Below are 11,294 nucleotides of genomic sequence, written 5' to 3' on the forward strand. Positions count from 1 at the left end.
TTCATCCTCTTCGTGCCCGCATCTCGTGGTCGTGCGGTAGCGTTCTCGCTTCCCACGCCCGGGTTCCCGGGTTCGATTCCCGGCGGGGTCAGGGATTTTCTCTGCCTCGTGATGGCTGGGTGTTGTGCGATGTCCTTAGGTTAGTTAGGTTTAAGTAGTTCTAAGTTCTAGGGGACTGATGACCATAGATGTTAAGTCCCATAGTGCTCAGAGCCATTTGAACCATTTTGAACCATCCTCTTCGTGAGTTAGCGAGTGCTGCTCTGCTGCATTGCCTGTATCTGCTATAAATCTTCGATGGGGTGCCTCTTGAAACACCAAACTCTTCGGCTAGCTTGGTTACGAAAGCACCCACCGAGCGAGCACCAACAACTTGCTCAATTTCTAATTGATTTAGGTGCGACATAATTCGGGCAACAGCCTTGCCGCAGTGGATACACCGGTTCCCGTGAGATCACCGAAATTAAGCGCTGTCGGGCGTGGTCGGCACTTGGATGGGTGACCATCCAGGCCGCCATGCGCTGTTGCCATTTTTCGGGGCGCACTCAGTCTCGTGATGCTAATTGAGGAGCTACTCGACCGATTAGTAGCGGCTTCGGTCAAGAATACCATCATTACGACCGGGAGAGCGGTGTGCTGACCCCATGCCCCTCCTATTGCATCCTCCACTGAGGATGACACGGCGGTCGGATGGTCCCGGTAGGCCACTCGTGGCCTGAAGACGGAGTGAGTGCGACATAATTCACTTAGAGCTACACAGAACACATTATGAGTACAACTGACACTTGCAACTTATCAAGAACAATGCACAGGTGCTGGTCTTGGTCAAATACAACGGCGCAAACAGCAGGCTTGGCTAACTCCTGCATTTATACAATTTTGGTAAACATTTTTGGAAAGCAGTGATCAATTAATTGTTATATTTTGACTAAAGTTCAGTCCTGATCACATCATGTATGTTTTAATAATATAGGTAACCAGTTTCGGTTCTTTCTACAAAACCATCATCAGACCCATGGCTCCCTTAGGATGGTAGGCGGAGCTCTCCTCGCTGCTACGCAGTCAACTGATGATCAGTTGACTGCGTAGCAGCGAGGAGAACTCCGCCTACCATCCTAAGGGAGCCATGGGTCTGATGATGGTTTTGTAGAAGGAACCGAAACTGGTTACCTATATTATTAAAACATACATGATGTGATCCAGACTGAACTTTAGTCAAAATATCCTGCATTTATGTTGAACCATGGATTACTCGCAGTGTTTCCAAGCCAGGCGTTATGGTGCGTCTCAGAGGGTACTTCTGGTAGCACTGTCCCTCCTTCCCCCTCCCTCCCCGTCGACAAACCACTTTCCCGTTCCATTTGCGAATGGTGCGCGGGATGAAAGATTGGCGGTAAAGGTCCAATGTTTTTGTCGTGGTCATTTTGGGAGATGTATGTGGAAGGATGTAATATGTTGTTGCCCGACTCTTCTTGGAACGTATGCTCTCAGAATTTCAACAGCGAACCTCTTCGTGATGCACAACACCCCTCTTCCGGCTTCTGTCCCTGCAGTTCGTTAAGCATCTCTGCAACATTCTTGCGCTTGCTGAATGGTCTCCTGACGAAAAGCGCCGCTCTTCGTTGTATCTTATCAATTCCATTAATCCATTGGTAAGAGTCGCCGGCTGGTGATAAATACACATGAATCAGTCTAAAGAGTATTTTTTAAAGCACTTCTTTCATGCATTACTTATACTCCTTAAGATTCGCCCAATGAATCTCAGCCTACCATCTGATTTTTCTATAACGTCTTTGATGTGGAAATTTCGCTTTACGCCGCACGAGATGGTTACTCCAAGATGTTTTACGGCAATTCTTGATTCCGGCGATTTATAATCAACCCATGCGCAATGTCTTGCATTTATTTATGTTCGGGATCAACTGCTACCTCCTGCACCAAACGTCTGTCCTCTCTAGGTCTTTCTAAATTTCTCTACAATCTTCTTGCAATACAACCTTCGACAGACAGCTTCCGCGAATAGCGTCAGGGTGGCTCCAACGTTATTCACTACATCGCTAATATAAACTGTGAACGGTAACGACCCTATTTCATTTCGTTTTGGTGTTCATGAAATTACCTTTACATCTGCCGTCTTTTTTTCCATGACTAGTCATGTGTTGTGTTCTGCCTGCAAGAAAGTGCTGTATTCAATCACAAATCTGGTCCGGTGTCAGATAAGCTTAGATTTTGTTCAACAAACTACACTACGGAACTACGACGGATGCCTTCAGAAAGTCAAGGAACACAGCATCCTGTTACGTAAGATCTCTGTCTGTAGAAAAATTACTGAGTTTTACAGAGGGAGTTTTTCATACTCCAAAGGGGTCATTACGTTTCAGCGTAAAATATGATCTGTGACAGATTGAAGTAAGCGATACAGCCTGTAATTATGTGCATCTGTCCGAAGAGCCGTCTGGAAAATGGGAATAACCTGCGCTTTCTATCAATTGATAAGTAACCTTCATTGCTCCAGTGACCTATGATAAACTACTGCTGGAAGGGGAGCACGTTTCTTTGCGTAATCTCTATAGAATCCCACACGTTTCTCATTCTGTCCCTTTTCCATGTTGTAGACTCTCACAGCTACTCTGTCTTGTGCGAGTCACTTTATCACTGTGTACTATGAGAATTATCCATGATATGCAATACGATCTAGGGGGTGAGGCATTCAAAACTGTTTCTGGAAATATGTGGAAAAATACAAATTGGATTAAGAAAAGGTTATAATAAAAGTTGTTCGTCTCAAAGGGGGACATCCAGTGACACCAAACCGCATTCCCGTGCCCGACACCCAGAGGGCGGGAGGGGATCAACTCTGAAATCTTAAATACGAACCCCCATCTTCCTTTGTGGATTCGGATTCTGTGGGAAAATATACACAACTTTTGTATTTAATATTTTTCTCATTGCGTGTTACGTGGCATTGTAATCAACAAAAACCAAGATAGGTTAAAAACTGTTGAAAAATGATAATACCCCATAAATACACTTCATGTTAGCATCCCAGGTCAGAAAAGCAATTATTCCAGAATATTTAATTTTTGCCAATTATTCCAGAATCTTTAGTGAGAAATGGTTTTTTATACTGGAAAGTACATTAGTTTTCGGCGTATCGTATGAGGTTCAGGAATTTCTCAAAGAAGCTTTCTGCGCATATTGCATGAAGACAAATTCTATCCACACCAATTATTGTTGATCAAGAACTACATGGAGACGACTTTCAAAATCGCTTGAACTTTTGCTTTTTGATATAACAACTAGCACTCTATGATGATTTTATTTCATAGATACTTTTCTCTGATTAATCAGTTTTAGGAATCATGGTCAACTGAATCGACAAAAAATGCATTATTGGTCTGTGGAGAATCCCCGTCGCTTAACGCAAATCTAGCATCATCTGTGAAAGAAATTATGTTCCGGAGAATCAAATTTTTTTGCTGTTTTTGCTCCTAAGTGTGAGAATGTCAGCTTTGTTGTGGAGTTGGTTATGGTGTTAGTTGCAAATAAATATATTTCAGTGATTGGGCGTCGAACAATGTTATTCCTAGCCCTCGAGCGACGACTATAATTGTTTCCTGAAGTATGAGATTGAGATAAATTATGTGTTTCCCTTTTCATTAATTGAGTAAGTCTGTTGCTGTTATTACTTTCATTATGACGAAAACTATCTACCATTATTTTGACCTCAGGTATGGTCCATAATGTTGTACGTTAACGATGTTCCTCAAACTTTGGTTTGTTATGAAGACATGCGTATAATTTACCGTTTAAAGCATCTTGAGACATTGGCTTAGGACCGTAAACCTTTGTAAATTACCAGGTTTGTAGAATATTATGTGCGATTGGATCACTTGGTTTACATAACTTTTACAGATTCTTGATATTATCACTTAAAGCTCTGTTGGTTCACTTATGATATGAACTGTACTCATGTTAATAGTTTACCTATAAATATATTTGTATTCTGTATTTCTTTTAAAATTGTATTGGGAGATGAGCGAGGCCTATGAGAAAGACAGGCCGCAGTGCGTACGTCACGAATGTAGGCCGAGCTCGCTCGTCCAATTCAGCAGAAAAACTGCGTTTCTACACCTGTTACCTCGTAACTGGATGTGTATGTAGAAACGAGAATTGCATCTTCTACTGAAATGCTTTATTATGGAATATTACTGTTATTAGTCCTACAATAATAGAAAGCTCATAGGCCTAATAATAATTTGTTATGGCTGTACTGGGATACAATAAAATTAAAGTAATGTCAAAATGATAATCAGTTGCATAAGACAGCACATCTTGGTTGATCTTAAATTTTGTTGTACGACTCTTTTTTTTCTTTATTGTATTTCAATTCCCTATCTGGGGCGGATTGGTAGCAGCTTAGGTGCTGCTCTTCAGCCAAAAGACATGAAGTATATAACAGAAGACATCTAAAACAACATAAGGGAGAAAATGAGGGGTATATAAAAATACAGTAAATGGAGATAATGGAAGTTAAAATGTACACTAACACGTGGACATTCATTGGGTGACAGCTAAAAAAAATCGACATAGGGTCAAAATAACACAGTCGTAGTAGACTGCCAGTGCCATCTATCGATCGTCGCTTCAAGCATCGAACTTAGTGGTCGTCAGTCTCTTCTTCACCGCAGCACTGGTATTATGTGTTTACATGGTGTCTGTTTCAAATGTTGTGTTTCTTGATCATTGTAACTGTCATCAACTGCAATATTATTGTCATATACCAAGTATATATGATGAGCTCTGCTGTGAAATAATCATATACGTGTCATTTTGGAAAATTGGGTTTTTCTGCTGGTAATCCGCGTCGTACTTGCACGATATTTCGATAGGGTAACTCGCAATTTCCAAGTGCTCCTCGAACTATCGTGAAAGTATGACGCGGATTACCGGCAGAAAGCCCAACTTCACAAGATGGCAACACCTCGCCTGGAAAGCCGGAAGACATGCAATACATGTAATGATTAAGTTGTGTAAGTTAATAACTTTTAATAGTTTAACACCTTCGGTAAGGCGACATGTTTTACAGATATGTTGATTTTGGTGGATAGTTTTCACTTATGTGGATACGTTCTCTCTTTTCCAATCTCTTTTCCTTATCTTATCGTACATTTATCAGTTTTATGTTCTTCGCTCTACTTTTTTGGTTTTGAAGAAGTAAAAGTATCTTACCCATATGTTCTGTATGAATGTTGTCATTGTACAAAAGACTATAATACTGTGCTACACCATTATGATAATTACAATAATCAAGAATGTTTTCATGGTATGTACTGAGTAACTACATTTCCTTATACATTTAAACTTTGCTGTAATTTTATGTGCAATTTTGTATTTCGGCTCTGTAGTTTTGATTCCTATATAGTGTTGGATGTCGCTGTATTCCTACGTGCATTTTCGTATCTTAGATCTGAAGATGGTTATTGTGTAGCTGAAATTAATAATGAAAATAAGGGATTTTTAATCCTTGTTATAAAAATTACAACTGATTGCATTTCTCCAATGCTGACAATATCAAAAAACATGTTAAATTCAAAAGTTATCTATATTTTCCAGAGAATCCGAATCCACAATAAAAAAAGGAGGTTCCTGTTTAATATTTTAAGGTTGATTCTCCTCCTCCCGAGGACAGGAGTTTGGTGTCATTGGATGTCCCCCTTTGAGACAAATAACTTTTATTTCAACCTTTTCTTAATCCGATTTTTAGTTCTCCTTACACAGGGAGTAAACTGGTATAAGTGCAGATATTTTTATATGGTGTAACTTACATGTACATATGTCACTGTGTTCGTTGTTTTCTCTCTGCGTCAAATGGTCTTCCCACAAACACGTCACGTAATTTACTACCTGATGTTTTCTGCACAGTCGTACCAGCACCACTAGCTGGCTACACTAACCAGTTGACATCCACGTGTCTACACTTAAACATCTGACCTGTTGCCCACGGGAAAATAGAAGTTAATGGCTAGCTCTTACAATATGTAATTGGAGGTACTAAACAGCCTAAAAATATACTTCTCCTAATAGTTATAGTTATTAGTCTGCAAATGAAGGAAATACTGATGTAACGTTGTTCAGGACACTGTCCTCAGTCACCAATAAAAATATCTGCACTTAACCCATTACACAATGTCTAAATATAGTTTTAAATACCTCACCCTGTGTACTTAAAGACTTAACAGTAATGAGAAAAACATTTGTGTGTATGGTGTGTGTGTGTGTTGTGTGTGTGTGTGTATATGTGTGTGTGTGTGTGTGTGTGTGTGTGTGTGTGTGCGTGTGTGTGCGTGTTTGTGTATGGGTGAATGAGTTGATGGGTGGCTCTGTGCCTTGTTGTGTCACAAAAAATTGACGGAAACATGGGTACAGTTCTTAGTCATAAGCTCATCTGACTCTCACGTTGTCAATTGGTGAGACATGAAACTGAAAAAGATACAGACTGTTACAAATTTAAGTTCCACAGACAATTTTGAAATAGAGAACTAATCATAACGTGTAAGCTTTCACGGCCGGCGTCGTCATTACTTAAAACTTCCAGGCTGAGAGGCCGTGGTAGATCTGCAAAACTTCTTCCTGACGTTTAATTGCCAACTGTGGGCAACATCTTCCGAGGCGAGTCAACGACTTGCTGCTGGCCGTGGAGGTCCCGTTTATATAGAGTGCATAGAGGACACCACCATACGTCACGTGGGGCCGATTGTAAGTCTATTTCTGGCTATCGTCATTATTCTCGATTGAAATTAATCGATTGTCACATCGTTGGTGCAAAGTCGACCACCATATCTTGTCTACTTTAAGCCTTCCTCTTTTCAATTAAAATTATTGTGATGTTTCTAAATCTCTACAGCTTTGCGATGTCCTGGCTAGCACGCTCGTCTCACTAAATTTTATTTCATGATCTCCGTCTTTAAAAACATGTTCCGATACAGCTGATTTGTCAGTATGTCCTAGTCGGCAGTTCCTTTTATGTTCGGTGTTCCAATATAAACTTTCCCACAGTTACACGGATTTTTATACACCACAGGAGTCGCTAAGGGGTGTCGTGTATCTTTCGCCCATCTTAAACACTCACTAATCTTCTTGGTGGGTCTAAAGATTGTTTCAACTTGTAACTTGGCCAGAACTGCCCCAATACGGTGCATAATATTGCGAATAAATAGAAGAAAAGCTTTTCTAGCTGACATGTGTTGTTGCTGAATGTTGTCAGACACTTTTCTTCTGAGATGAAGTGTTCGATCTATCTCGCTGTCAGCATATCCATTTTTCTTAAAAGCCGTTCGCAAATGATTTAGTTCATCTTGCAAATAAACTGGCTCACTGATCTTATTCGCTCTGTTCACCAATGTTTTAATGATATCTCTCTTCTGCCTGGGATGTTGGTTCGAATCCTTATGGAGGTAACGGTCGGTGTGTGTATCTTTTCTGTACACTTTATACCCTAGACGCCCTACTGCCCGTTTAATTACTGATACATCCAAAAAATTAAGTTGTCCATTGCATTCTTTCTCCATGGTATGTTATATCTTTGGATTAATACTATTTAGGCGCACCAAGAAACCATACAATTCCTCTTCACCGTGATTCCATACCACAAAAGTGTCATACACATACCGATACCACTTCAAAGGGCTTTCACTGGCAGACTGCAGCGCCTGGTGTTCAAAAAAATTCCATGAATAGATTAACAACAGCTGGACTCAGAGGGCTGCCCATGGCCACTCCTTGGGTTTGTTCATAAAACTGATTATCGTACTGGAAATAAGTCATGGACAGACAATGTCGAAACAGAGCAACTATATAAGAGGGAAACATATCAGCTATGTATGAAAGAGCTTCGGCAACAGGAATCTTTATAAACGGGGATACTACATCAAAACTAACCAGGATATCACCTGTGCTGAAGTAATCTCCTTCAATTTTTCAATAAAGTGCATAAAATTTTTAGTGTGATAATCAGTTTTACCGAAGTCTAATCTAACCGACAGTGAGTGCTGCCCAAGAGTTGGCTAGACATCTCGCCTCCTTGCTACAACCGCATATTGGTAAAAGTGATCATCACGTTAAAAATTGAAGGCCACCGTAATCTGCATGGTTCCCCCATACAAAATCCAATGTCAATCATGTACTGCCTCCAAACACAGCTGAAACATTACAGGCGAAATGAATACGCAGACCACGAAAGACATTTGGACCACCAATAAGCTGCTGCTTATTGAATCGGCCAGCGAGGTCAGTGTCTATTGCTTTCAAAGACTTATACACAGGAACACTGCGCCTCCAATGGCGCCGATGATAACGTCGCATAGGCATTGCAGAGGTTCGTTAACACAACACAAGTGAACCACCACCAAGACGATTAGTGAGTGTTTAAGATGGGCGAAAGACGCACGACACCCTTTAGCGACTACTGTGGTGTATAAAATTCCGTGTAACTGTGGGAAAGTTTATATTGGAACACCGAACATAAAACGAACTGCCGACTAGGACATACTGACAAATCAGCTGTAGCGGAACATGTTTTTAAAGACGGCGACCATGAAATAAAATTTAGTGAGACGAGCGTGATAGCCAGGACATCGCAATATTATGCACGAGTGTATAGGGAAGCTTTGGAGATTCATAATCACCACAATAATTTTAATTGAAAAGAGGAAAGCTTAAAGTTAGACAAGATATGGTAGTCGACTTTGCACCAACGCTGTGACAATCGATTACTTTCAATCGAGAATAATGACGTTAGTCAGAGATAGACTTACAGTCGGTCCCACGTGACGTATGGTGGTGCCCTCTATGCGCTCCACGGCCAGCATCAAGTCGTTGACTCGCCTCGGAAGATGTTGCCCACAGTTGGCAATGGAACGTTAGGAAGAAGTTTTGCATATCTACCACGGGCTCTCAGCTCGGACGTTTTAACCAATGAGGGAACAATCGCCACATATGAATGAGGTCTTCAATGAGTAAGGCGCGAGACATGTGTTTGTACACTGCTGAGTCCATAGATTTTGATGGTGTTACTTTACCAAACAATACAAAATCGTCAGCATTTTGTCCACGGCGGAGTTTAAAATGGTTCAAATGGCTCTGAGCACCATGCGACTTAACTTCTGAGGTCATCAGTCGCCTAGAACTTAGAACTAATTAAACCTAACTAACCTAAGGACATCACACACATCCATGCCCGAGGCAGGATTCGAACCTGGGACCGGAGCGGTCGCTCGGTTCCAGACTGTAGCGCCTAGAACCGCAGGCGGAGTTTACCACAGTTTAATATTCATGGTTGTCAAGGATGGAACATTTACCCCAGGGGGCCCACAGCTCTCTTGTGGGTACATGTGTGGTGTACATGCGTCCCTGAGCTGTTGTAGCCTTTATACTTTTCCGGGCTGCTTTGGCTTCCCCTTCCTTCTCCTTCCCTGTTCTTCCTCCTTCCCTTTGCCCTTCCTTTCCCTCCTCGGTGTACTCCTTTATATCAGCCTGGCTGTCCTCATTTATTTTTCTTTGCTTCGACTTGTGGTGTTGGTTGGTTGCTTTCTCTCCTACTTTTTGGCTTTTCTTTTTTGGTTCCCCTCAGGGGTTTGACCTCCATCTCTAAATCTGAAATCTGTAGTGTGAGTCAGATGCGGAAGAACTCCCTCTCCAGTGTCTTTGGTGTGCGTTCCTCTCCTCCGCCTCCTCCTCTCCCTTTTCCCCCCTTCCCCTCCCTCCCTGCCATAGACCTTTGCCTCCTTGCTAGGTCACCAGCTCGGTAGCCAGTACATGTGGTGGGGCTGTTACGTACCCATCTGGCTTAGCTCTCCGACACCACAGGGAACACACTGCTAGTACTAACTGTGAACGCCTTGTGAAAGCATAGAAGTGGTTGACCATCTTTTCGGGACATTGAAACTTCCGGCAACGACCGCCCTGCCAAATGGCTGTTGCTGTGGCTGGGTGGCGCCCACAAGGGGAGCCCCTGTTCGGAGTGGGTAGTACCAGGGTGGACGTTTATCACATAAAATGTGTTAAACTCTCTGGCCACTCTTTTGGGGTCGCGTCTCTTCCTCGACGTAGTTCTGTCTCAGTTCCTGTTTCTGCCTTCCTGGCCTTACGCTCCTTGGCTGCTTCCTGGGAGGAGGGCTAGGCCTGCCAGTTTGGTGAAAACCCTTTCCACGGTTCTTGGTCTGTACCAGGTCAAACAGTGAGACTTTTGCTGCCACCAAATCCCTTTTCTTTGTGAAACGTATTGAGGGCAAGTTCAGTGATGAGTCGTTAAGCAAAATGAGATCTTGCTCTCTCCTTATAAAGACAACCGCCTGCTGTTCCTGCAACCATTTAGGAGACAACCCTATAGCTATCGCTCCTACAAGTAACTCAATATGACATAGGGTGTAATTTTCCATAGGGTCCTTCTCCTCTGGTCCGATGATGAACTTAGGGCTGTCTGGAATGATGTGGCGTTCATTTCGTCTGGCATATCCGGAAAGGCCCTAAGGACCATCGTGTAGGCACTGGCGCCTTCGTTCTGGCATTTGAGGGGTACAATCTGCCTGAGAAGGTCAAGGAAATGGTGTACAGATGCGATATGAAACCATACATTCCACCGCCCAAGCATCGCTTCCGCCGTCTCAAGTTCGGCCAGTGTCGTTGCAATGCGATGCCACTTCCATCTGAGGTGGCTGTGGCTGCCCTATTCATATGGGGAGCCCTTGCACCCCCACAACCTGTCAACTGGTCTCGTCTTCATTCTCGTCGCTCACTGCAGTGTCCAGTGTACATGAAGGAGAAAAGAATACAGGAAATAAAGATCCTTGACTGTCTCAGCTACTTTGAGGCCTGGAAGAAGTTTGCCTCAGTTGCGTCTTCCCCTCCTCCCCCCTCCCCCCTACCCCCATCCTGCCCCCCTTCCCTTCCATCACACTTGGCAGCTCCTGTCCATTTCCTTCCATAAACTCCTCCTACTCCTACTTCTCACTCTCCCCCTCAGCCAAGGAAGACATCCTCTTCTCTGGCTCCTGCTAGGATAGGGCTCCCTCTTGGAACACCCCTCCCCAGCGTTCAAAGACAAGAAGCTTGCACCCTCTGGACAGATGAAAGACCTGCATTCCGAGGGCCCCAAAGCCACTCGCTCTTTGTCTAATCTCGACATCATTGCCACCTATTCCTTTAATGATAACTCATCCTCCCTCCATCCAAGGGAGAAGAAGAAGTAGCGCAAGTCAAAGTACGAGGCTTCCCCAGCTTCCCAGCGGCCTTCG

At 42.9% G+C, this 11,294-nt stretch overlaps 1 pseudogene; it reads left to right on the forward strand.

Moving 5' to 3' along the window:
- Positions 1-412: 412 nt before the first annotated feature.
- LOC124717388 lies at positions 413-530 on the forward strand (annotated as a pseudogene).
- The last annotated feature ends 10,764 nt before the right edge of the window (positions 531-11,294 follow it).

This window comes from Schistocerca piceifrons, chromosome 1, assembly GCF_021461385.2.
Source record: "Schistocerca piceifrons isolate TAMUIC-IGC-003096 chromosome 1, iqSchPice1.1, whole genome shotgun sequence".
NCBI lineage: Eukaryota > Metazoa > Arthropoda > Insecta > Orthoptera > Acrididae > Schistocerca > Schistocerca piceifrons.